General features: G+C 39.6%; 1 protein-coding gene across 21 annotated transcripts in view; it reads right to left on the reverse strand.

The window, feature by feature from the left end:
• LOC123505138 (sodium/potassium/calcium exchanger Nckx30C-like) overlaps window positions 1-22,500 on the reverse strand; it is a 406,837-nt gene that overhangs the window by 373,714 nt on the left and 10,623 nt on the right. For 3 of the 21 annotated variants that reach the window (XM_045256248.1, XM_045256245.1, XM_045256244.1), the window contains exon 1: window positions 6,436-6,950. The exons of 5 other annotated variants lie outside the window; for them this stretch is intronic. The gene's annotated coding sequence lies outside the window, so the exon portion shown is untranslated. Of the gene's footprint in view, window positions 1-1,539; window positions 1,754-6,431; window positions 6,952-22,500 lie in introns of those variants that run through there. 13 more of the 21 variants (XM_045256253.1, XM_045256246.1, XM_045256243.1 and 10 more) reach the window with 9 other exon arrangements.

Consider the following 22,500-nt stretch of genomic DNA (forward strand, 5'->3'; position numbering starts at 1 on the left):
ACACACACATACCTCGTGGGCAAAATCTAGCAAATCACTAATGAATTATGCAACACTTCAGGCGTTCTCAAGTTTAACCTTCGTGTTGACTGCTTCCTGCCTCACCTCTCCCTTCCTCCAGCCCACCCTGCGCCCCAACATCCAACTCACCTTCACCTTGACACACACACACACACACACACACACACACACACACACACAAGTCCAAGGCAAACCAGGTGAGGCCAAAAGGGCGTATACCAATCTTTCACCTTCACGTCACTAAACTGTTCATCATAACTCGGTGGAGAAGCACCCCAGTTTCCCACCAGTCCACTAGTCCCCATCCACTCAGTCACATACCCAACCAGGATCCACCTGTTAAGTGAAGCATGACCAACACTTTCAAGATATTTCATAATGCTACTTTGGTCTTGCTGTTATGCTGTTTGTGGGGGTAGTTTTATACTGATTATGGTTGATTTTTTTTTTTCTGCTGATTAAGAGTCCCTTAGGATGATTTTGGGATGTTTTGGCTGTTTTTTTTTGCAGGGCCGTTTTTCGGATGGTCTAGCTTTTTTTTTTTTTGTATGAGGGGTGTTTTTGAGCCGTACTCTTTAGGGAATTGCAGCTTTAGTGTTTGTATTTTATAGTTTCAGTTTTGTTGTTCTCTGTCAGAGTTCTTACATAAAATACACCAATCACAAAAAATGAAGGCTGCGGTCACGGTATTATTCATGTGGCTAGCCGAATGAATATTTTGTAAGGCAATGAAGGGAAACTGAAGTGTTTTCTTCCACTCGCTTTATGTATAGACCAATGGAAAATTACAAATAAGGGGGTTATTTTTTCTAATCGTTCTAAGGATAATTGGTAGAAGTCATGACAGGCTTTTCAGAACTTAAATAGGAAAAATGGTATTGTTGCTACTTCTAAAATAGACGATACACGAATGAAAATGAAATAAATATCATATTATCTTTTCTTTTCATGAAATAAGAAAACGATAAAGGCCTTTACAAAAGAAGGTAAAATTATATATACCATTTAAAGGTAAAGGCAAGCAGGTAAACAGTAAGGTCATAAACTTGTTAACAATGCATATGTTCAAGGTGAAATCTGTCGAGCAAATCAGTCAAGTATAAAGCAAGCTATATACAAAAAGATAAATGCAGACAGGTAAACAGGGAAGCCACAAACCTGTTAATAAATAGAGGCATGCAGGGAAGTTTTAAACATTTATTCATAGCCAATAAAATCAGTACATAATATTTCTTATGTATGCATTAATGTTTGGCTAGTCTCTTTATAAGCACAAACTTTACAGGCACAATAACGATAAATGAGTAAAGCAGGTAAATATGTAGTAAGCATATTGAGAAAAGTAGGTAGGTATATAGCAAGCACATGTTAAAAGGGCAACTGGGTAAACATGGAGACCGTGGACCTGTGAATAAATTATACAGGTGTGGCGAGAAAGTGATGCGAGTGACAGGTGATGATTGACACTTGTAACATTGGGAGGAAAAGGTCACAGCTTCAAGGGCTCGGTGATATTACCTGATATATTCTTAGCATCCTCCACTTCTACTCCCCCATTACCCTCTTCCTTCCCTCTTCTTCCTCCTCCTCCTCCTCAGCGTCCTTCATCTCCACGTAACTCCCTCCAGGGCCGTGACAAGGACGTGCTTTAAGGGTCATTAGCATCACAGGATATTGAACTTGAGGATTGGCGAAGGATGCTGCGAGGGAAGCCAAAGGATGCCAGACATTGCTGTTGTTGGTGGTGATAATGATAAAGTTGTAGTGAAACAAGATTATATTCATTGTCACTGATGTTAGTGATGAGATAATTACAGTGAGAAAAGCCAAAATTATATTATTCACTGTTACTGCTGTTGACGGTGGCAAAAGCCAAAGTTAACATATTCCCTGTTACTGTTCCTAATGGTAATGGTTTTAAGATTACAGTGAGCAGTACCGTTGTGTGGTAATTCTTCTGATAGTGTTGGTGATGTGGGACTTTCAGCGAGAAGCCAAAATTAGCATGTTCACTCATACTATTTTTGATCGTGATGTAGCTGAAGTTGTAAGATTGGATTGATGACTGGTATTCTTGCTGATGGTGATGATTGTGAGGTTATAGTGATAGAGTGCTGAGCCGTTGCGTCATGGAACACAATACGACACTTGCACGTTCTGGAAACTTCGTCTTATAAATGTATTCCATTGTTACTTATGGAAGAAAAAAAAGAAAGTTAATGACTTTTCTTTTTTTTTCTCTTCCTTCTCTGAGATCAAGGAAAGCATTTAACTTTTACTGATACACTCCATTGTTACTTGTAAGAGAGGGAAAAACACTCAAGGACTTTTCCCATCATTTTTTTTACCTGGCTTCAATATAGAGACGAAAATACTGGTAAAGAAAAAGAAGAAAAGAATAGCGTCTATATACAAGGGCATGCAATATTTCAAAAGTTCGCTGTCACATCACTACGCTCTCATTTCCCTTCCTCTACCTCCTGTCCTCTCCCACCGTCATTATCTTCTTATCCACGTGGCCGTTTTTCCTTCATTGTTCATACCAAACTTCCTGTCTCTGTTATGTTAGGCTTCACACGAGACCTATCCTTCATTGTACCTCTGACTCATCCTTCAACATACTTCTATCCCTTTCTCTCTCTTTCTCTCTTATTATTATCTCTACTCTCTATCCCTTCCTTCTACCCATTCCTCCATTCTCCCATTTCTTTTACTCTTTATTTCCTTTCTCATGTTTACTCTTTCTCTCCTCTTTTCTCTCGACTTTATATGCCCTTTCCTTTCCATTGTCTCTACTCCCTATCCTCTTCCTCATCTCTCCATTCTTTTACCTCTCCTTACATAGTTTTTTATTCTTATGCTCTTCTATATCATTCTTCTTCTTTCATTCTTTTTACATTTTTCTCTCGTTTCTCTTTTCATTCCGTTTACGTCTAGTATTTATCCCCTTTCCTTTTTTTATTCCTTCATTCATTCTGTTCTCTCTACTCCTTATCCCATTTCTCGTCTCCGTTTCTCCCTATCATTCCATTCTATCCTCTTGTCTCACTTCATTTTTTTTCACTCTACGATGTCTCCTGCTTCATTTCTTCATTTCTCGTTCCCCACCCTTCTTAGCTTCTCTTCAGATTATCATTATCACTCCTCTCGGGTTTTATTTTACCTACTTCACTGTTCTTAGCTTATTTATCGTTTTTTTCTTTCTATTAGTGTATGATATTTTAATACTTTCTTCCTTTCTATTGTTTCGTGTTATTTTCCATCCATATTTGCATTATCATATTTCATACTGTATGTACTGTATTTCTCTCTCTCTCTCTCTCTCTCTCTCTCTCTCTCTCTCTCTCTCTGCAGTATTATATGTCATCTTACTCTTTCTCTCTTTCATTCGCTTCCATTCCATTCCTACATATCAAATTATGTTCATTATCTCTCTCTCTCTCTCTCTCTCTCTCTCTCTCTCTCTCTCTCTCTCTCTCTCTCTCCTTTGCAGTATAGTATATCCTTTTACTTTTCTCTTCTTTCATTGGCTTCCATTCCATTCGTACATCTCACTCCCGCGCTCCCCTCCTTATGATCCTCTCCTTTCATCCAACACGCGGGCCACTTTCGCCGCTGGCCTTCCCTTCACATCGTTTACGAGAGTCTCCCCATAAACTTGCACTTCCCTTTCTTCCTTTAGTGCCTTCTCATCTCCCAACTCACGCTCTTACCGCCTGCTGCTCGTCCCTCTCACTCTTTCTCCTCCTTGTCGTTGCTCAGTTTCTCTACCTTAGTCCAAGGACACACACACACACACACACACACACACACACACACACACACACACACACACACACACACACACACACATTGACAAGGTGTTTTTAATACTCCGTTTTCTCTTTTTCCCCTCTTCACCTCACGGCCGAGACTAGACATATTTTAGCTGAACGGCAAAAATCATCGCGCTAAAGGCCCCGAGAGGTAACGGTGCGCGACGCTGGCAGGCTCGAGTGCATGACTGGGCTGTGTTGTGGGTTGGTGGGTGAGTGCTCGGTCCTGTGTGACGGGTGGGAGAGAGGAATGGTGTGTGGTTTCTGTGATGAGTGATGGTGTATTTAGAATAGAAAATAGAGGAGGTTAAGGTATGAATAGATGGTGTGGAGTGGTCGAGGGGACATCAGGAATTAAAGAAGAAGTATACAATGTGGGAGAATTATGCATACGTTGGTGTAAAAACAATGGGGGAAGCAACTGGAGGATATTCGTACATGGCGCCAAACACTGAATCAAAGGAAACAGAGAAAAATGAATAAGAATAAGAATGATAATAATAAGAAGAAAAAGAAAAGAAGGAAAAGAAAAAGATGGACTGCAACTGGATAGGATAGTTAAAGGTGAAAGAAAAGATAAAACAGAGGTACCTATAGGATATTAGGATATGATAGGATATACTTGTAGGATTCAATAAGATATATGGCGGTGCCTGAGCAGCTGGAAGTAGAATGTCGAGAATAGCAAACAGACTATATTAGTGGATAGGACAACTTATTGTGCTAGAAAGATTATAAAGAGGTAGGACGTGAATAGACTATAATGGAATTAGACTGAAATGGATTGCTGTGGACACCAATAAAAGATATGTAAAGATAGGATACGAAAAATATGATACAATTTTGTAGGATTGGATAGAATAGGTAAAGACGTCAATTAAAAGAGTGAAGGGATGTGGAAGTATTTGAGAAGACATAGGGTAAAATTGTTTAGGATTCAATACAACTGGAAACGAATAGGGTAGAATATACAGAACAAAAAAGTAATAAAGTCCCTTGAGAAAAAAATGAAATTTCAACCAAAAGTGTAACATAAGTATAAAAACAAACAATAAAAAAGAAAGTAAGAAAGTTAAAACTCAGCAAAGAAACGAAATGGAACACGTGGCAGGATATTACAAAAGGCTAGAGAATGCAGAAAAGGACGTTACTTCAGAATACATCCTTCTCTCTCTCTCTCTCTCTCTCTCTCTCTCTCTCTCAGTAAATGTCACACACCCAGACACACTTACGTTACTCTAATATGACACGTTGTAAATAAGACACGGAAAACTCCAACTATTAAAACACACACACACACACACACACACACACACACACACACACACACGAAAGTTTCCAAAAAGGTGTTTATTTATTTCCGGTATTAGTAAACTTAGGTAAATTGTAAGAATTCCTCTTTCTTTTAACTTTTCTTCACATTTTTAATTAAATATTTAGAGAAGCGATATATTACTCTCTCTCTCTCTCTCTCTCTCTCTCTCTCTCTCTCTCTCTACTGTTGTATTGTGCCTAAGTCTCGTGTCTGTCAGGGCGACGCTAACGTGATGGGGGGACAACACCTTAGATAATTCACCTTAGACAAATCGATGGGACAGTGACGGAAGTGTGGTCGGTGGTGGTGATGTTGGTGGCGGTAGTCGTGGTGGTGGTGGTCGTGGTGGTGAAGGTGGTGGCGGTGGTGGCAGTGTTTGACGTTGTCGTGGTCATGTGTGGAGTTCAGGTGTGTAAAGAACAGGTGTGTGGATTACAGATATGAATTAAGTTTGTGGTTTGTTATATTATGAAGTTTAGTTAGACTTTAATAATAATGACGAGGAGGAGGAGGAGGAGGAGGAGGAGGAGGAGGAGAACGACAACAACGACGACGAAGAAAACGAAGAACAAGAACAGGTGCAAAAAAAAACTATTACAACGAGAAGGAAAATTACAATGTATTAAAGAAGAGGAGGAAGAGGAAGCAGTACAAGCCACCTTCCTCATCTACAATCTCCTCCAGTCACTGTTTTTGATTGCCTGCACGTCCATTAATTTACCTGACTACAATACAATCCCTGTACATATTGACGGCAACAATGACGACGCCAATGATAAAGATGAAAATGTAAATAATAATAATAATAATAATAATAAACAACAACAACAACAATAATAATAATAATAATAATAATAATAGAATAATAATCATGATAACAATAATGAGAGAGAGAGAGAGAGAGAGAGAGAGAGAGAGAGAGAGAGAGAGAGAGAGAGAGAGAGAGACGTGAGAAACAGGATCTTGGTACATTAATCTTTCCTTCCACATGACACACACACACACACACAAACACAGGGCGGATCTATGATAGTTTAAAATAACAATAATGATAAAAACAAATAACAGGCCACTTATGAGAGAGTGAGCAGCGGCGCGCGTTTTACATTATAATAAAAATATATGCGTTCTGGTTAACCTTTTTGTTTGTGTTTAAACTTCCCATTATGAATCTCTCTCTCTCTCTCTCTCTCTCTCTCTCTCTCTCTCTCTCTCTCTCTCTCTCTCTCATTAAACATGTCATAAATCATATAATTAATACTCAATAATCATTTACGTACTTACAAAAGTCGGTAGTAAGGTGGGGATGGAGACACTTTTGGGAACAGGACGCCGAGGGGAAAAAAAAAGCAGGACTGGGGTGGATGGGAAGAGAACACTAGAAGAGGAGCATGAGTCAACTTGTTAACTCATCTCTTCACCTCTAATATATAAATATATAAATAAATCCACAAAGCACACTGAATCAAAACCATCACTCGCTTCGGTACTGCTTCACTAATACACTAGAGCATGCGATGACTCTTCTGCACCACAGCACAAACAGTCAACTTAACGAACCACTGAGCTGCACTGAACCTTCCGGGAAATCACAATGACTCACTCGATTTTGTTCTTCAAATCCACCAAGAGAGTAAACGTGATGCACTACTGAGTTCGAGGCTCGGGACAGACTGAGGTGGCCTGCGCTGGAAGGCTAAGGGATGGGGGAGGGAGGGTGAGCAGGGAGGCAGTGACTGCGAGTACAACAACAGCAGCAGCAGCAGCAGCTAGATGAACCGCAAGGTGTAATGTTGGCTCCCGGCTTGTCCTTCGCTCTACGTCTGGCAGCGCGCTGCAACATGTGCGCACTCTGCTCCTGCGTCAAGCTCGGAAAACACGTCGCGCCGATTAATGTTTCTGCTCTCTCTCTCTCTCTCTCTCTCTCTCTCTCTCTGTGTGTAAGTAACTTGGCAATGTAAATATATTTTGAATGACATTTACATTGTCAAAAGGCATTAAATGATGTCTTTTCACCTATACGACTCCCTTTTCCCCAACCAATCTCTCTCTCTCTCTCTCTCTCTCTCTCTCTCTCTCATGAATATTACACAACTTTAATCATCCACTTTGTTCTTTGTTTATATATTATCATAGCTCATCTCCAGACGTTTCCCTCAGGGCGGGAGACATGTATTGTGCTGCAGGCCAATCAGCATACAGCAGGTGAGGGGCGGCAGGATGATACATATATATTTACGTTTTATCTATCTATCTATCTATAATTATATGCTCTCTATTCTGAAGCGATTTGTTCTATTACCACGACCATTTTCAAATGCCACAGAAATTATAAATCGGACTTTAAAGACCGTTTTTCCTGTTAATAATGAAGAAATATTGTTAACCTTCCTCTAGAACAATACAATAAACGTTAAAAACAGTTTAGCTTCACCTGGAGGCTCTTGAATGTAGTAGAAGTACGGCGCAGAATTTAGACCTGGCTCATATTCTTTAATAGTCCTTTTTCTCACCACAATTATTTTCGGAATTCACAGAGACATGCTGGGACCAATTATATGTACGTTTAATTACCAATACACTGGGAATTATGTTTTGAGAAGTTCCACTCCCTGAAGTGGACATTTCCAAGGCCGCAGAGGAACACAGAATCCGGGAATTGATTGTCTGTTCACCATTACATTAGGAATCATATTTTCAAACGTTTCTTATTGCATAAGAACGGTTTTCAAAGGTTACAAAGGCAAGTAGTCGTGTACCCATGGGTATTTTTTCCAGTGATAATGCAGTGACTTTATTAAACTATCATCAGAACCATAAAAACACTTGACTACCTTAAGTAACTGGAAATAGTTTATTTTAAATAAGGAACTTACAGCTGCAGCCCAATAAACTCAGATGTGTACGACAGTGGCTTCAAGGCTGCGCAATATGGCATACATGGTACGTCATTGTACCTGTGGCTGCAGGAACAGATTTGTTATCCGGCTTTTCTTCCTGTATTCTATAAAGAAGGCAGGCAACCGGCAGATAATCACTTTGAATGGGTATGTCAGCCTGTTGTCTGCTCTCTCCATGGCATACTGGGAGAAGAGCCGAGTGCAAATCTATTCCTGCAGCCAAGAGGACAATGACGTATTATGTACGTTCGAGTACAATGGACTGCAGCCGTAAGCCTATCACACACACACACACACACACACACACACACACACACACACACACACAAAAAAAAAAAAAAAAAAAAAAAAAAATTCAGATCTCAAACTGCTCACTATCACCAAAATATCTTACTGTCATCATCCACGGCTGTTATCACGCTCAGCATCACTCTACTCTTACCTTTATTTTCACGTAATGTCACTCAAATATATATAAAAAAAAGACAAATATCTATATATCTTAGGAATACAGCATGCACCAGTGGTGTTTCCATGACAGAGAGAGGGTGTTGGTGGTGCATGGGGATTGACGTCAAATGACGTCACGCTATCCCTATCCGATTCCTGTCGTTTCATTTCGTTATTTCCTTTCAAGTATCAAGAGTATATGCTTTATTTACGCCCTTCTGATGACGCACTATGCTGACAAATATTAGCGGAAGATGTGAAGCAAATTGTGGCAATCATAGTGATCCAACAATTACATAATCAGATACTCCAGAAAATTAGAACAGCTTCTGAAATCCGTTGTAGCAGTGTTCTTAAAAAAAAATAAATAAATCATACACTCATGTGATCATGAGGGATTTTCGTAATGATGATGCAACATGGAAATAAAAAGAAACTATCACTAGAGTAATGATAAATAAACCTGCATTGGAAAAATCTCAAAGTAACAAAAACTCACCTGTTAACAGATAACACTGGGAAAATTTTATAAATACAGCTTAGGCCTTAGGGAAAAATTAACTGCAACCTAACTTAAAAAAGAATGTCACAGCTTTGACTAGTGGCGCAAGATCACAATAACACGGAGGAGGAAGGAGGCAGCTGTGCTGTGTCATAATGAGAGGCAGGTACAGCTTGAGGAGAGGGGAGGGTGGCAGTAGGGTATTGTAAAGTCGTGATGGCAACACACTCACGTCACCAGAGGCTTGTTTTAGGTTGCCAGGGCTGTATATAGAAAAGGTGGGGCAGTGACGTGAATGAAGCGAATGCGAGGTTACAGTAAGCAAGCATGGGCGGTAAACAGGTTAAGAATTGTAAGTGGGCTTGTAAGGTAACGGAGGATGGGAAGAAAAACACAGGTGCTTATTAGAGTGGCTTATATAGCTCGCTATTTTATGATTAAATGAAAGAGGGAAACAAATGGATGTGTGAAGATAGTGGTTAAAATAATAGGCAAATAAATAAGTCGAAAGAAATTAGTGTTTATTGGACTGAATTATAGAACAAGACTGTGCGACTGAATGAGAAGGCAAACAAGGGGAAAAATGCTTATAAATCATTCAGATTCCGATACAGTAAGGCTGAATTGGTAAAGGGACCAATAGAGGAATAAAGATGAGTGAATGGATGAATGAAAGGACATATAAGTGAATAGTATCAAGTTATTCAATATCTCAATAAATCTAATGTTAAATAAATGAACAGATAAAGTGAGTAGATGAATAAACATTAGACATAAACAAACATAGACAAATTAACGAATAGGTAAGAAAAAATAATAAATGAACAAAGGAATTAACTTGGGAAAGAAAAATGGAAAAGATAACAATAGAGATGAAAAGATAAAAGCAATAGTTACCAATAGAACGTAAACAACCAGGCTATGCTTAGTTCAGATATTAAAAGCACGCGTCCTTGCATCAGCGCCTCTTCCTTACACAGACGGGAACCTATATCATTCAGAGTCAGCAAGTGAACAGCGTCTGTCAGTAGTAGCTATGCCGTGTCTGGTCAGCCGTCCCCCATGCACCGCCTCGTCAGTAAATAAGAGATGGAGACAGACGAAGGAGAAACGAGAAAAAAAGGACAAAAATGATAGCAAGAAATTAACACAATCAATCAATTCTCAGTACTATATTGGAAGAACAGAAAAAAAAGATAAGATGCATGAGTAACAAGAAGTAATAGAACCGTCGATGTAATATACTCATGACAAGGCGATCGCTTCCTTCTATACCAACTTTAACTTTAAATGATATAACATGTGCATTTATCTGTCAATCTGTATCACCTCCAGAAGAAAAATAATTGCAAAAAAATTCCTGGTCATTCAGACAATTCGTATTTACAAGTTAAATTACACAGTCTTATCAGGAAATTGAGGGGAGGAACTGAAAGAATAAGTCGAGATTTTACGTTTTATAGAGCAAAATATGAATGTATGACTAAGATTTTTTTTATATTGAGAATGTGAAGTTAATTGTGAAGAAAACAATGTGTAGTTATGAAACTTACTTGTTACTGTGTCACGAAAGTTCATAAGTTTGGTGTGTCAGAGAGAGAGAACACACACACACACACACACACACACACACACACACACACACACTAAAACAGTCGCTCAAACAAATACATTTTCCTATTACATGTCATCCATTATTCCTTTCCCTTCTCCCCTCCCCCGACCCCAGATAAAAACAACACGAACACCCGTCACAGTCAATCATTCAAAGCTTGGATATGCGCGTCGCAGGCCGGACATGCGTCACTGGTTGTCCGAGAGTATACCAAACAAAGACGATAACACTACACAAGGCATGTCCTGTGCCAGTGTCTTTGTGACCATAGTAGTAGTAGTAGTAGTAGTAGTAGAAGAAAAAAATATTGCTAGTAGTTCACAGGATAAGAGTAAAGTAGTGTTATAATGTCACTAATATATAGTTGTGTATGTGTGTGTGTGTGTGTGTGTGTGTGTGTGTGTGTGTGTGTGTGTGTGTGTGTTTCACTGTTTGATCTGCTGCAGTCTCTGACGAGACAGCCAGACGTTACCCTACGGAACAAGCTCAGAGCTCATTATTTCCGATCTTCGGATAGGCCTGAGACCAGGCATACACCACACACCGGGAAAACAAGGTCACAACTCCTCGATTTACATCCCGTACCTACTCACTGCTAGGTGAACAGGGGCTATATGTGAAAGGGGACACACCCAAATATCTCCACCCGGCCGGGGAATCGAACCAAGGTCCTCTGGCTTGTGTGTGTGTGTGTGTGTGTGTGTGTGTCATTTCCCTTTTTCAAAAAAACAAAAACTATATAAAAAATCATCACAACTTTTTCATTTACTTTTGTATTATTTCAGTTTCCGCCAGATTGTAATTAGCTATTTTCTCTGCAAAACAATTTCCTTTCTCTCATTTCCTTTCCTATGCGTTCGTCTCTCTCTCTCTCTCTCTCTCTCTCTCTCTCTCTCTCTCTCTCTCTCTCTCTCTCTCTCTCTCTCTCATCCTTTACTTATCATCCTGGTTTCGTCATCCGTTTTGTAATCGTTTCACCTTCTTCTTGAGCGTTAAGTCTTGCATTATATATATATATATATATATATATATATATATATATATATATATATATATATATATATATATATATATATATATATATATATATCCTTATTGCCTACTTTTATTTTCCTTCCTTGTTATCTCTCCTCTTCCTCCCTTCTCCTTGTTGACGTAATATTCGCAATATTTTCATCTGTATTCCACTTCCTATGTTTACAAAATCGCTCACGCGTCATTACTTCCTCTTCTTTCTTAACTTCCTTCTCTGTTTTCCTCTGATTCCTTCTTCCCTCCCTCTCTCTCTCTCGGATCCCTTCCTACTTCCCTTCCTCTCCGTCAGCCTCTGAACTTAAACGGAGCAGTTGGACAGGTTTTTGCTGCATGAGAGAGAGAGAGAGAGAGAGAGAGAGAGAGAGAGAGAGAGAGAGACCGGTCTTGCGGCGCGTATGAACAACCTACACTCATTTCTATAATTAGAAATACACAACAAAAATCTAAATATATTGTTGAAAAATGTATAATAGACAGATTTTCTGGACCGCAATCTTGAACACCTGAATATCTTTTACTGGGCTTTATTGAAATTTAATGGAGAGATTAAGGGTGTTGTTTTATGATTCTGAATGATAACTTTGAAGGATTGTGTGTACCAGCGAAGAGGACAAAAAAAAAAAAAAATCCATGAAAACTTGACTGTCAATATGGCCTTTGCAAATAGTCCTTACGTGAATCATTAGCGAAGACGATGAACCAATAACGAGGAAAATAAAAATAAAAATTATGAAACTTGATTGATTATTTCGATCGCCTTCATGAATATTCCTTATACGGGTCAATGGCATTTCCTCTTTTTTGTTCAGAATCTAGTGGTAATTTAAGAATGATGATGTACTAATAAGCGAAAAAAATATATAACAAAAAATCATCTTCGACAACACTCATATGAGACTCAGTGGTAATCTTTTATTTAATCCTGGTGGTTATGTGGATAGCATCATGTATCAATGCAAAGAGAATAGAAAATAAAAAGATCATCACTGTACCTCCTGATTAGTATCCTATGAGAGGGAAAACTGCTTTGAAATACAGACCTCTTGTCCTGTAACAGTGAAAGACTGAGAAACCGTCGCTGACATTCAAAAGATTGGCACGCAGAGAGATAAAATGCAACTCAATGCTTCACAATTCCTTGCAAAGCTCAATAAGAAATATGATTTTTGCTAGTCAGGAGAAAAAAAAGAAAATGGATGATCATTTTAAAGGTCAGACTAAAGTAAAGATAATCGACCTTTGTGTATGTGCGTGAGAGAGAGAGAGAGAGAGAGAGAGAGAGAGAGAGAGAGAGAGAGAGAGAGAGAGAGAGAGAGAGAGAGAGAGAGAATCACGTCGGAAGAAAAAGAAAGAAGGAAAAAGAGATAGAGAGAGAAACGAGATAGGTGTGAGCAAAAGGGAAAAAATAAAATAGAAAAATGGAAGAAAGACGAAGGGTGGAGGGAAGAGAATGAAAATGGAAGAGATATGAATTAAAGCGAGATAAATATAAAACAAAGACATCAGAGGAAGGAAGAATGAGGGAGAATAATAAATAAAAAATGAAAAAAGAGAGAAATGACTGAGAAGAACTATATATTTCTTTATCACGAATATTATAGGAAAAAAAAAAATTCCTGATTATACATATATTTTTCTCACCTTGCTGTGTCCTCAACAATTTAAGGATCAAAATACCAAAATATTACGAAAACTAAATTTGAAACTCTAATTAAAGCCATATTTTTATTTATACCTACACTATTTTTTGGAGGGAATAAATAATTAGGTTTAGCTTTTATAGCCTTCGATCTGCTTAACCTTCCTATTCTCTTCCCCTTTCTTCAATTTCCTTCCCTTCTTCCCACACAACCGCTCACTCCTCTCTCTCAATTCACGCACTTGCAAACACGCCTACTCTCTGCGAGCCACTATTAGTCTCCTCTCTCTCTCTCTCTCTCTCTCTCTCTCTCTCTCTCTCTCTCTCTCTCTCTCTCTTCCATTACTCCATCTACATCCTCTCCCCATCAGTGCTAATCAGGCCAGTAAGTTGCACCGGAGATTAGCAATGTTATATAGGCCTTGAAAACACACACACACACACACACACACACACACACACACACACACACACACACACACACACACACACACGAACAAACATACACACACTTTTAGTAGGAAATGTGACAAACTGCTACTAACAAATAGTGCATATATTTATTAAAAAAAAATTTAGAATGAAGAAGAAAAAGCAGCAGAAGAAAGAGAGGAAGAAGAAGAAGAAGAAGAAGAAGAAGAAGAAGAAGAAGAAGAAGAAGAAGAAGAAGAAGAAGAAGAAAAAAGAAGAAGAAGAAGAAGAAGAAGAAGAAAAGTGAAGCTACAAGAAGTCAGCAAGCCTACACGTTAAAAATAAATTAAAAAGATAAGAATCGTAGAAGAATACAAAGAGGAGGAAGAGGAGGAGGAGGAGGAGGAGGAGGAGGAGATGGAGGAGGAGGAGAGGTGGCAGCAATAAGGGCAAGGAGAGAGCCTCACTAGTTGAGTGAAGCACCACTAGAGGGAGTGACAGTGAGTAGGTGAGGAGGAGGGAGGAGGAAAGGAGGAAGAGTAGCAGCAGTAGGAGTGACACAGGAATATTTTGTCCTGAAGTATTTGTCTTATTATGATGAAGAGCAAGAATAGGAGGAAGAGGAAGAGGGAGAGGAAGAGGAAGAGGAGGAGGAATAGGAAGAGAAAGGAAGAAAACTTTTTTTCATGTGGAGGAAGATGTTAAAGGAAGAAAGGAATGAAGAAGGAAGGAGTTGGATTGCTATATTACCTTTGGGATTAGACTCTCTCTCTCTCTCTCTCTCTCTCTCTCTCTCTCTTAGTAACGCTTTGGAGTACTTCCCCCGCTCTTTTATATTCCTCCTTTAAGAGTAATTTCCCTGTGTTCTGGGAAGTGCCCTTTAAGTTTGTGCCTCGGCGTGCTTGGGGGCGCGACGAAGGGGTGAGGCGGTGAGGAGGGCGAGGGGGTGAGGGGGCAACGTAAGCATGTGAGGAGGTAGGTAGTGAGGTGGTGAGGTGGTGAGAAAGATGATGTGATGACGGTGCTACGTAAGCATGTGAGGAGGTGGTGAGTTGGTGAGGTGGTGAAGAGGGCGAGGATGGGGATGAAGGGATGGTGAGGCTGGTGAAGAGTGTTGAATGAGTACACGACAAAGCTTTTCTCGTCTTGATTACTTCTGCTTTATGATCCCTTTGTACGGTGCTTTGATCGCCTTTAGCGTTATTTCCATAGTCGTCTTCTTATTTAAGTATTTTTGTCATTCCTTCTTTTTCTTTTCCTATTGTTTGCTATCTTTATTCTTTCTTATTAATTCTCCTTTCTGCACGTGGTATTCGTGTCTTTACCATTTTGTATTCTTCTTTTTTTCTATTTTTCTTCTTTTCTATTTGTTATTGTTGTTATTGTTACTCTCGAAAGAATAAAATGAAGAGTATTTTTTTCTTGATCCGAACTTAATTCAAAATTATTATGGTAAACATCTACAACTAATATGTCAGCAACCATCGATCTTTACTATACTTAACAAACATTCTATCTATTTAGTCCATAATAATCTCCTATGGTAATCCTTTCCATTATCCTAATAATCCACATTTTCATCATTTTTATCCACACAAAGTACTATCTCTCTGTTCATTCACTTTTTTTCCTTAGTTATCTATTCACGTAAAGAACAAAACGTTAACCTAGAAAAACATCACTCATCTTTCTGTGTAACTGGAGGTCAAAGTACAAAAATTAAATTATTATCTATCCATGTAAACATAAACGTATTTAACTAATCCATCCCTGAAACACCCACGTAAGCCATCACACATCCATTAACAACTTTTGTTCTCATCCGTCCTTTCCAAATATATACCATCACCTGAACGTCATACCATCACCCATCTCTCCTCTCTCTATTTCCTTCCATCATCAAAAGCCCAAAAACATCCCTTCCTTATCCTATCAGATTCCCTTTCTCTTGTATCCATCCATCCTATCTATGCCATCAACTGAACATTCTATCCTCAGCCACTTCTCTCCACCTCCTGTCATCTCTAGCCCGAAAACATCCCTTCCTCATCCATCTCTTCATCTACGGTATACAGTGCCTCCTTGCGTCATCTATTTCCCTTTACTATTGTTCTTCATTGTTAACATCGCCAAACAACGCTCCTTTCCTTGCCTTGGGCCTGACCTGCTCTATGTTAATGAGAGATTCGTGTTGACCTTTCTCTGGACCAAGCCTCATATTAGGTCACATTTCCCCCCATCTCTTCCTCCTCCTCTTTCTCTTCTTCCTACAGCTTCAGTGCAGGTTCTCTTAATGATTCTCACAACCATGTAGAAGATGTAGGAAGAAGGAGAACACAAGGAAGATGAAAAGGAAAGGGATAGAAAGGGACAGGGTAGTGGTGGTGGTAGTAGTGGAGGACGAGGAAAAAGTAACAGCCAAAGAGAAAGATCTGGAAGAAAATCAAAAGAATAATCTGTGTTCCTCCTCCTCCTCCTCCTCCTTCTCATCCTCCAGGTTTAAATGAGCCATCCCCGAATCAAAAATAGCTCCATTCTCTGATACAAAGACACTTCCCTGAGTAATTAAAAAAAGGAGGAGGAGAAGGAGGGGGAAGAGGAAGAGGAGGAGAAGGAGGACAACGAAAACGGGGAAGGTGGAGACTTTGAAGTGGAATGAAAGCCAGAAAGAAATGTGCTATGTAGAGATTGGGTGGACAGTGATTTGTGTGGTGGAGCATGATTGTTGTTGTTGTTATTGTTATTACTATTTTGTTTATTGTTTTTTATGGTTCATGCTGTTGCTTGTGTTAGTGGTGGTGGAGAAACCGGGAAAGAGAACTGCACACAAGTCAAGGAAAGAGAGGAGGAAGAGAAGCAGGAAAAGGAGGTGGAAGAGGAGAAGGAGGAACATAAGGGTGTGTGAAGTGGAGGGCCGGGGAAAGGGCAAAGAAGAAAAGGAGAAGCAGGAGTATAAGCAAGAGGAAGAAGAGCAGTAAGGGAACGAAGAGCACGAGTGAGAGCAACAGGAGTGCTAGGGCGCGGAGGAGGAGGGAACAAATCAAGCCAGTGGGATCAGTTAACAGAAAGGCCTGCAGGTTTACAACGAGGCACCAGCTTTAGTGGGACGTCCAGCACTCAATATCCTCAATGGCAGCAGCTAGGCAGCGAAACAGAGATCTCTGCTCGGCCACACCTTGAAAGAGAGAGAGAGAGAGAGAGAGAGAGAGAGAGAGAGAGAGAGAGAGAGAGAGAGAGAGAGAGAGAGAGAGCTTCCCTATAACTTAAGTCGAGAGCTGTTTCAAGTCAGCGCTGTAGAATAGGTTGTACAAAACGAGAGAGATATACATTTGTTGTTTAATGAGCAGTCATCCTATTTTGTTCAAATCACATTGGTATTAAAGCAGCGATACTAAAGAAGACTAGACCAGGTTACATTAGCTGTGATACGTTATCTTAATATGGATTAGGTTAGGTTAGGATTAATACAGATGGTTTGGATTAGGTGTAGTTTTGTTAGGGTAAGTATGGTACGGTTTGATTGTTTAGATACTCAATTCGATCATCATTTTGCAATTATTTTTTTTCATTTCTTCGATCTTTATTTACATCCTAAAATACACACACACACACACACACACACACACACACACACACACACACACACACACACACACAAATCCACATAACAATCCACGGGTGGCAACGTAAACAAAGACGTATGCATGGCAATAAACAAGCGAAGGAAAGTGAATGAAAATATTGTGAAGAAATGTCGTACTGTGGGTGAGGAAAGATGTGTGTGTGTGTGTGTGTGTGTGTGTGTGTGTGTGTGTGTGTGTGTGTGTGTGTGTGTGTGTGTGTGTGTGTGTGTGTGTGTGTGTGTGTGTGGATGGAAGGGTGGGTGAGAAAGGTGCGTGAGTAAAGTAAATAAAAGAGTGCAGAGACTTCATGATTACATAGCAGATATTTAGAGTGAGTGAGTGAGTGAGTGAGTGAATGAGTGACTGAGTGAGTGAGTGAGTGAGGAAGTAAGTGAGTGAGAAAATGGCTGAGTGAGTAAGTCAATGAGAAGAAGATAACTTGCTTCGATGACTCTTCTTAGAGAGAGAGAGAGAGAGAGAGAGAGAGAGAGAGAGAGAGAGAGAGAGAGAGAGAGAGACCGTGACACATTCTATATTTTTTTCGCTGAAGGTCACACAAGTATCCACTAATATATTAAGAATGCCAGCCATTCACCTTTGAGGATGCCAAGGCTGCTAGCTGTGACTGGTCCGTGGTGGGAGGAAGAAGAGGAGGAGGAAGAGAAGAAGAATGTTGTTTGTGCTTTATGTAACTGAAAACCTGGATGTTATTCTCTTTCTCTCTCTCTCTCTCTCTCTCTCTCTCTCTCTCTCTCTCTCTCTCTCTCTCTCTCTCTCTCTCGAATCGAATCGAATCGAAAATATTATATCAAAAAAGAACATTATCAACTATGGGGTCCCACAAGGCTCTATACTTGGTCCAATTTTATTTGGCATTTATGTCAATGATATGTCTTCACATGTCAAATGTTTCATTGTGCAATATGCTGATGATACTCAGTTTTTACATTCTAACAATGTTGATAAACTTGATCATCTCATCAAAGATACAGAGGACACTCTTATTAAATGTAGACGATATTTTCTTGAGAATGGATTGATGATCAATTCCAGTAAAACTCAATGTATATTTATAGGAAATCGTCAGCTGTTGTCCAACATTCCACCCAACACAACAATAAATTTTAATGGTGACAAAATCTACCCAAGTAACCATGTGAAAAACTTGGGAGTCTATATGGATCGATATATGCTGTTTGACGTCCACATCAGTGAAGTTAATAAAAAAGTAATGGGTATTTTAATATATATCAGCAGAATAAGTGACAAGCTTGACAGACATAATAGAATTATTATTATACAGACACTTGTTTTAAGCCTAATAGATTATTGCATAAAGATATGGGGGACTACTAATGATAAGCTGATGTCTGATGTACAGAAATTACAGAACTTTGCAGCAAGGGTGGCTTTTGGAGGCGTCAAGAAGTACGACCATATATCCCCAGTCTTCAGGGAACTGGAATGGCTAAGGATAAATCAGAAGTGTTTGTTTGACGTAGGCGTAATTGCATTTAAAGTTTTAAGAGGCTTTTATCCTGACTGGTTTTTATCTTTTAAATGTAGACGAGCCATTACTAATGGTAAAACTAGACGGAGTCAGCAGCTGTGTGTGCCACGTACAAACACACACACGGGGGACAGGTGTACAGCTGTACAGGTCTCCAAATTGTGGAACACTCTCCCACCCTCCATCACACAGGCACCTACACTCCCCACTTTTAAGGCAAAGCTCAAGAAATTTCTTTTAACATAATATGTATAACTAGATAGATTCTGGAAGTTTTATAGTGTGAATGTTTTATAGTGTACAGTATAGTTACTCACTTTTTATGATTTTATTGAATTGGCATTATCATAATGCTGCAATCATGTATACATTTACATAATGTGTATGTTTGTCATGGTTGTTACCATATTTATTATATCATATATATTACCATGTCTATATCATTAGTGTAATCAGTGTAATAACCACCTTGGTGGAAAATAAAGAATCTGAATCTGAATCTGGATCTCTCTCTCTCTCTCTCTCTCTCTCTCTCTCTCTCTCTCTCTCTCTCTCTCTCTCTCTCTCTCTCTCTCTCTCTCTCTCTCTCTCTCTCTCTCTCTCTCTCTCTCTCTCTCTCTCTCTCTCTATCTCTCTCTCTCTTCATCATCAAATTTCACTTTCCCTTTAAATGAATAACAAAAATAACTAAGAAGAGAGGAAGAGGAGAAATAAGAGAAGGAGAAGGAGAATGAGTAGGAAAAAGGAAGAGGAGAAATAAGAGCAGGAGAAGGAGAAGGAGGAAGAAGATGAAAGATGACGCAAACTGTCTGAACTGAAATAAAAAGACAACAAAACGTCACAGCCACTTAACTCTCGAGAAAGGGTACAAAGGGCGCACTGTGGACATAATCCAGTAGTGAGCTGACGTTCTCCTGACACCTGCTAACAGTCAGGCTTCCCATAACTCAGGTGTATTTTCTCCAGGAATTGGATTTTTTCTGTCTCTCTCCTCACCCTCCACTTACTCCCTGATCGATACAGTAATGTGGCAAGACTCAACGTAAACATAATCGACTAAGAAGCTAGCGTTTTCTTGACAGTTTTCGATGAGTGTAGGTATATAATGTGACATGTTTTATTACGCCCTCATTTTTCACCTTGCGACTAGTGATTTAGTATAGTCCACCGCTAAGCTGCCCTTACCGATCCCATCACCATGAAGTCCTTGTTGTTGCCTTCTAACTGTGCATGTGGTAGCCAAATATTTGACGAGTGTTATGTGTGCCTCCACAAGGTTTAAATGAATAACAGTGTGCCTCTCTGTGTTAGTATTAATGCTTTCCTCTTCACTTATATTATTGTAATGACGTCATATTACGTGATTACTAATTTTCTAGTTCGTTGTAGAAAGCCAGAAAACTCGTGGGTGAAGCATTAGAAGTCAGAAAGTTGCTTTGGTCATGAGTGTTGACTTGGGGTTGATATCCTTTGTAAGTACTGTTTTGAATGTTCTGAACATTCGCGAGCACTATTTCTCAAATTACAGTAGATACGACAAATACCTCCTCACTGTTGATTTCTCATAGGTGCAAAATATTTGGTATTCTACAAAGAGAATCAGGAAATCACATGATAACCACTGTTAAGATCTACTAGACTTTATGAAAAGTAATCAAGGTAAGACGTAGAATAACCAAAATAGTCTCATCTTGAAGACTTCAGGTACTTCAAACAGTACGTACACCTGACTTGCATAACACAGCACGTGTGAAGGAATAACAATAACAAGCCTGACTTTCTTTACGTTTCTCTTAAGTCTTCCAGCACTGCATCCCTCAACACGCCAGACAATCTGAGCTTCATCACCCTCACACTATCACACCATCCCACCTCTATCTCTTAGGCAGCACTGGAACCAGTGGCCACCGCGGCAACCCTTCAGCTCAACTATCTACATTTCGCCTTGTTCGTTTACCAGGCGAGGAACGTGACACTTGAGGTTGGTTGTCGCGGAATGTGTTAGCGCTGTGGTTGTGGTAGTGATTGTGGCGATGAAGGTGGTGGCCCCGCGTTTGTAGAGTTTCGGCACAAAGGTATTTCAATAAACTACTGAAAGTGGCGCGTTGTATTGCCTTCCGGTGTGTTGCGTTACTGCTGCGTAATTTTCATGATTGTTTATTCTCTCTCTCTCTCTCTCTCTCTCTCTCTCTCTCTCTCTCTCTCTCTCTCTCTCTCTCTCTCTCTCTCTCTCTCTCTGTGTGTGTGTGTGTGTGTGTGTGTGTGTGTGTGTGTGTGTGTGTGTGTGTGTGTGTGTGTGTGTGTGTGTGTGTGTCGCTTAAGTTTTCATTTCTCCTTACTCCTACAAATGTTTCCTCTATCTGATCCTCGCTGGGAACATCCGCATCATTCGAACACTGAAACTTTGCGAGTCTTATGATGAAAGTTTCATAATCAAAACTTATCCATTCCATTCATATATTAGGGTGAATTTTACCACACACTGCATACACAAACATATGATATATATCTTATTGCTGTAGTGTATGTCTGCCTGTCTCACCGTCTATCTGTACATTGCCATTATTAAGAAATCCTATTCTCTCAGCATGTCTATTTTTTAAGGCCACGGAAAGGAAAAAACAGGTTCTCAAAGTGTCTTTCCAGTTGATAATGCAAAATTTTTATTGATATGTCATTTAAATCATTAAAAAAAAAAAATAAAATGAAAAATCCCGTGTCACTTCACCTAGAGCTTTGGACGTAGTGGTGGTGCGGAGAACAGTCACACACACACACACACACACACACACACACACACACACACACACACACACAAACTTACAGACACACGATACTGATCACAAGTTCTCAAGTTCATTAAAAGCGAATATAGGGACATAATAACGAACCAATGGCAGGGAAAAGTCGCCCTTATACAACCATTCGGGGGGAAAATGGACTGGTGATGCCGTGAGGGCCAGGATGAAGCCGCCCGCTGCTCTTTCACACGTCACTGAAGCCACTCTCATTTTTTTTCCTGAAGTGTGTAACGCGGTGGTGGTGGTGGTGGTGGTGGTGATGGTGGTGACGGCGGCGGCTGTGGTGGCGGTTCTTCAGTTTGTTGAGGAAGGAAAACTTAAACTGCTCTTGGCATCGCAGTTTAAGTTGGACAGGTGTCTCCTCTTCCTCTTCCTTTTCCCCTTCCTCTTCCTCTCTTTCTTCCTTCTCTACTCACCCAGCCTTCCTGTCTTAGCAATATATCCTGTTTAAAAACTTCAATTTTCTTCATCATCAAACAACAGGCAAGTGATAAAACTGTCTGTTCCTGTTTGTTGTCTTCTTTTTTTTCCTTTGCATATCTTTATATTCTTCTTCTTTCCACTTCTTCCTCATTCTAATTGTCTTCTTTCTTTTCTTTTGCTACATATTTCTCTTCTTTACTTCTCTTCCTTCTTTTCCTTTTCTCATACTTGTCATTGTTCTCATCCTCCTTTAGTCCTCCTCCTAATAGTCACGTTTGTCTCATTTTTCCTCAACTTCTCTTCCTCCTCTCCATCTCATCATCTATTTCCCCCCCTTTTTTCTTTTCTCAATCCTTGTAATTGTCTTTGTTCTATTTTCATAGCCATTAACAGGTTTTCATCACGTCCTGTTTCTTTCCATATTCATCTTCATTTTCACT

This window comes from Portunus trituberculatus, chromosome 17 (assembly GCF_017591435.1).
Source record: "Portunus trituberculatus isolate SZX2019 chromosome 17, ASM1759143v1, whole genome shotgun sequence".
Classification (NCBI taxonomy): Eukaryota; Metazoa; Arthropoda; class Malacostraca; order Decapoda; family Portunidae; genus Portunus; species Portunus trituberculatus.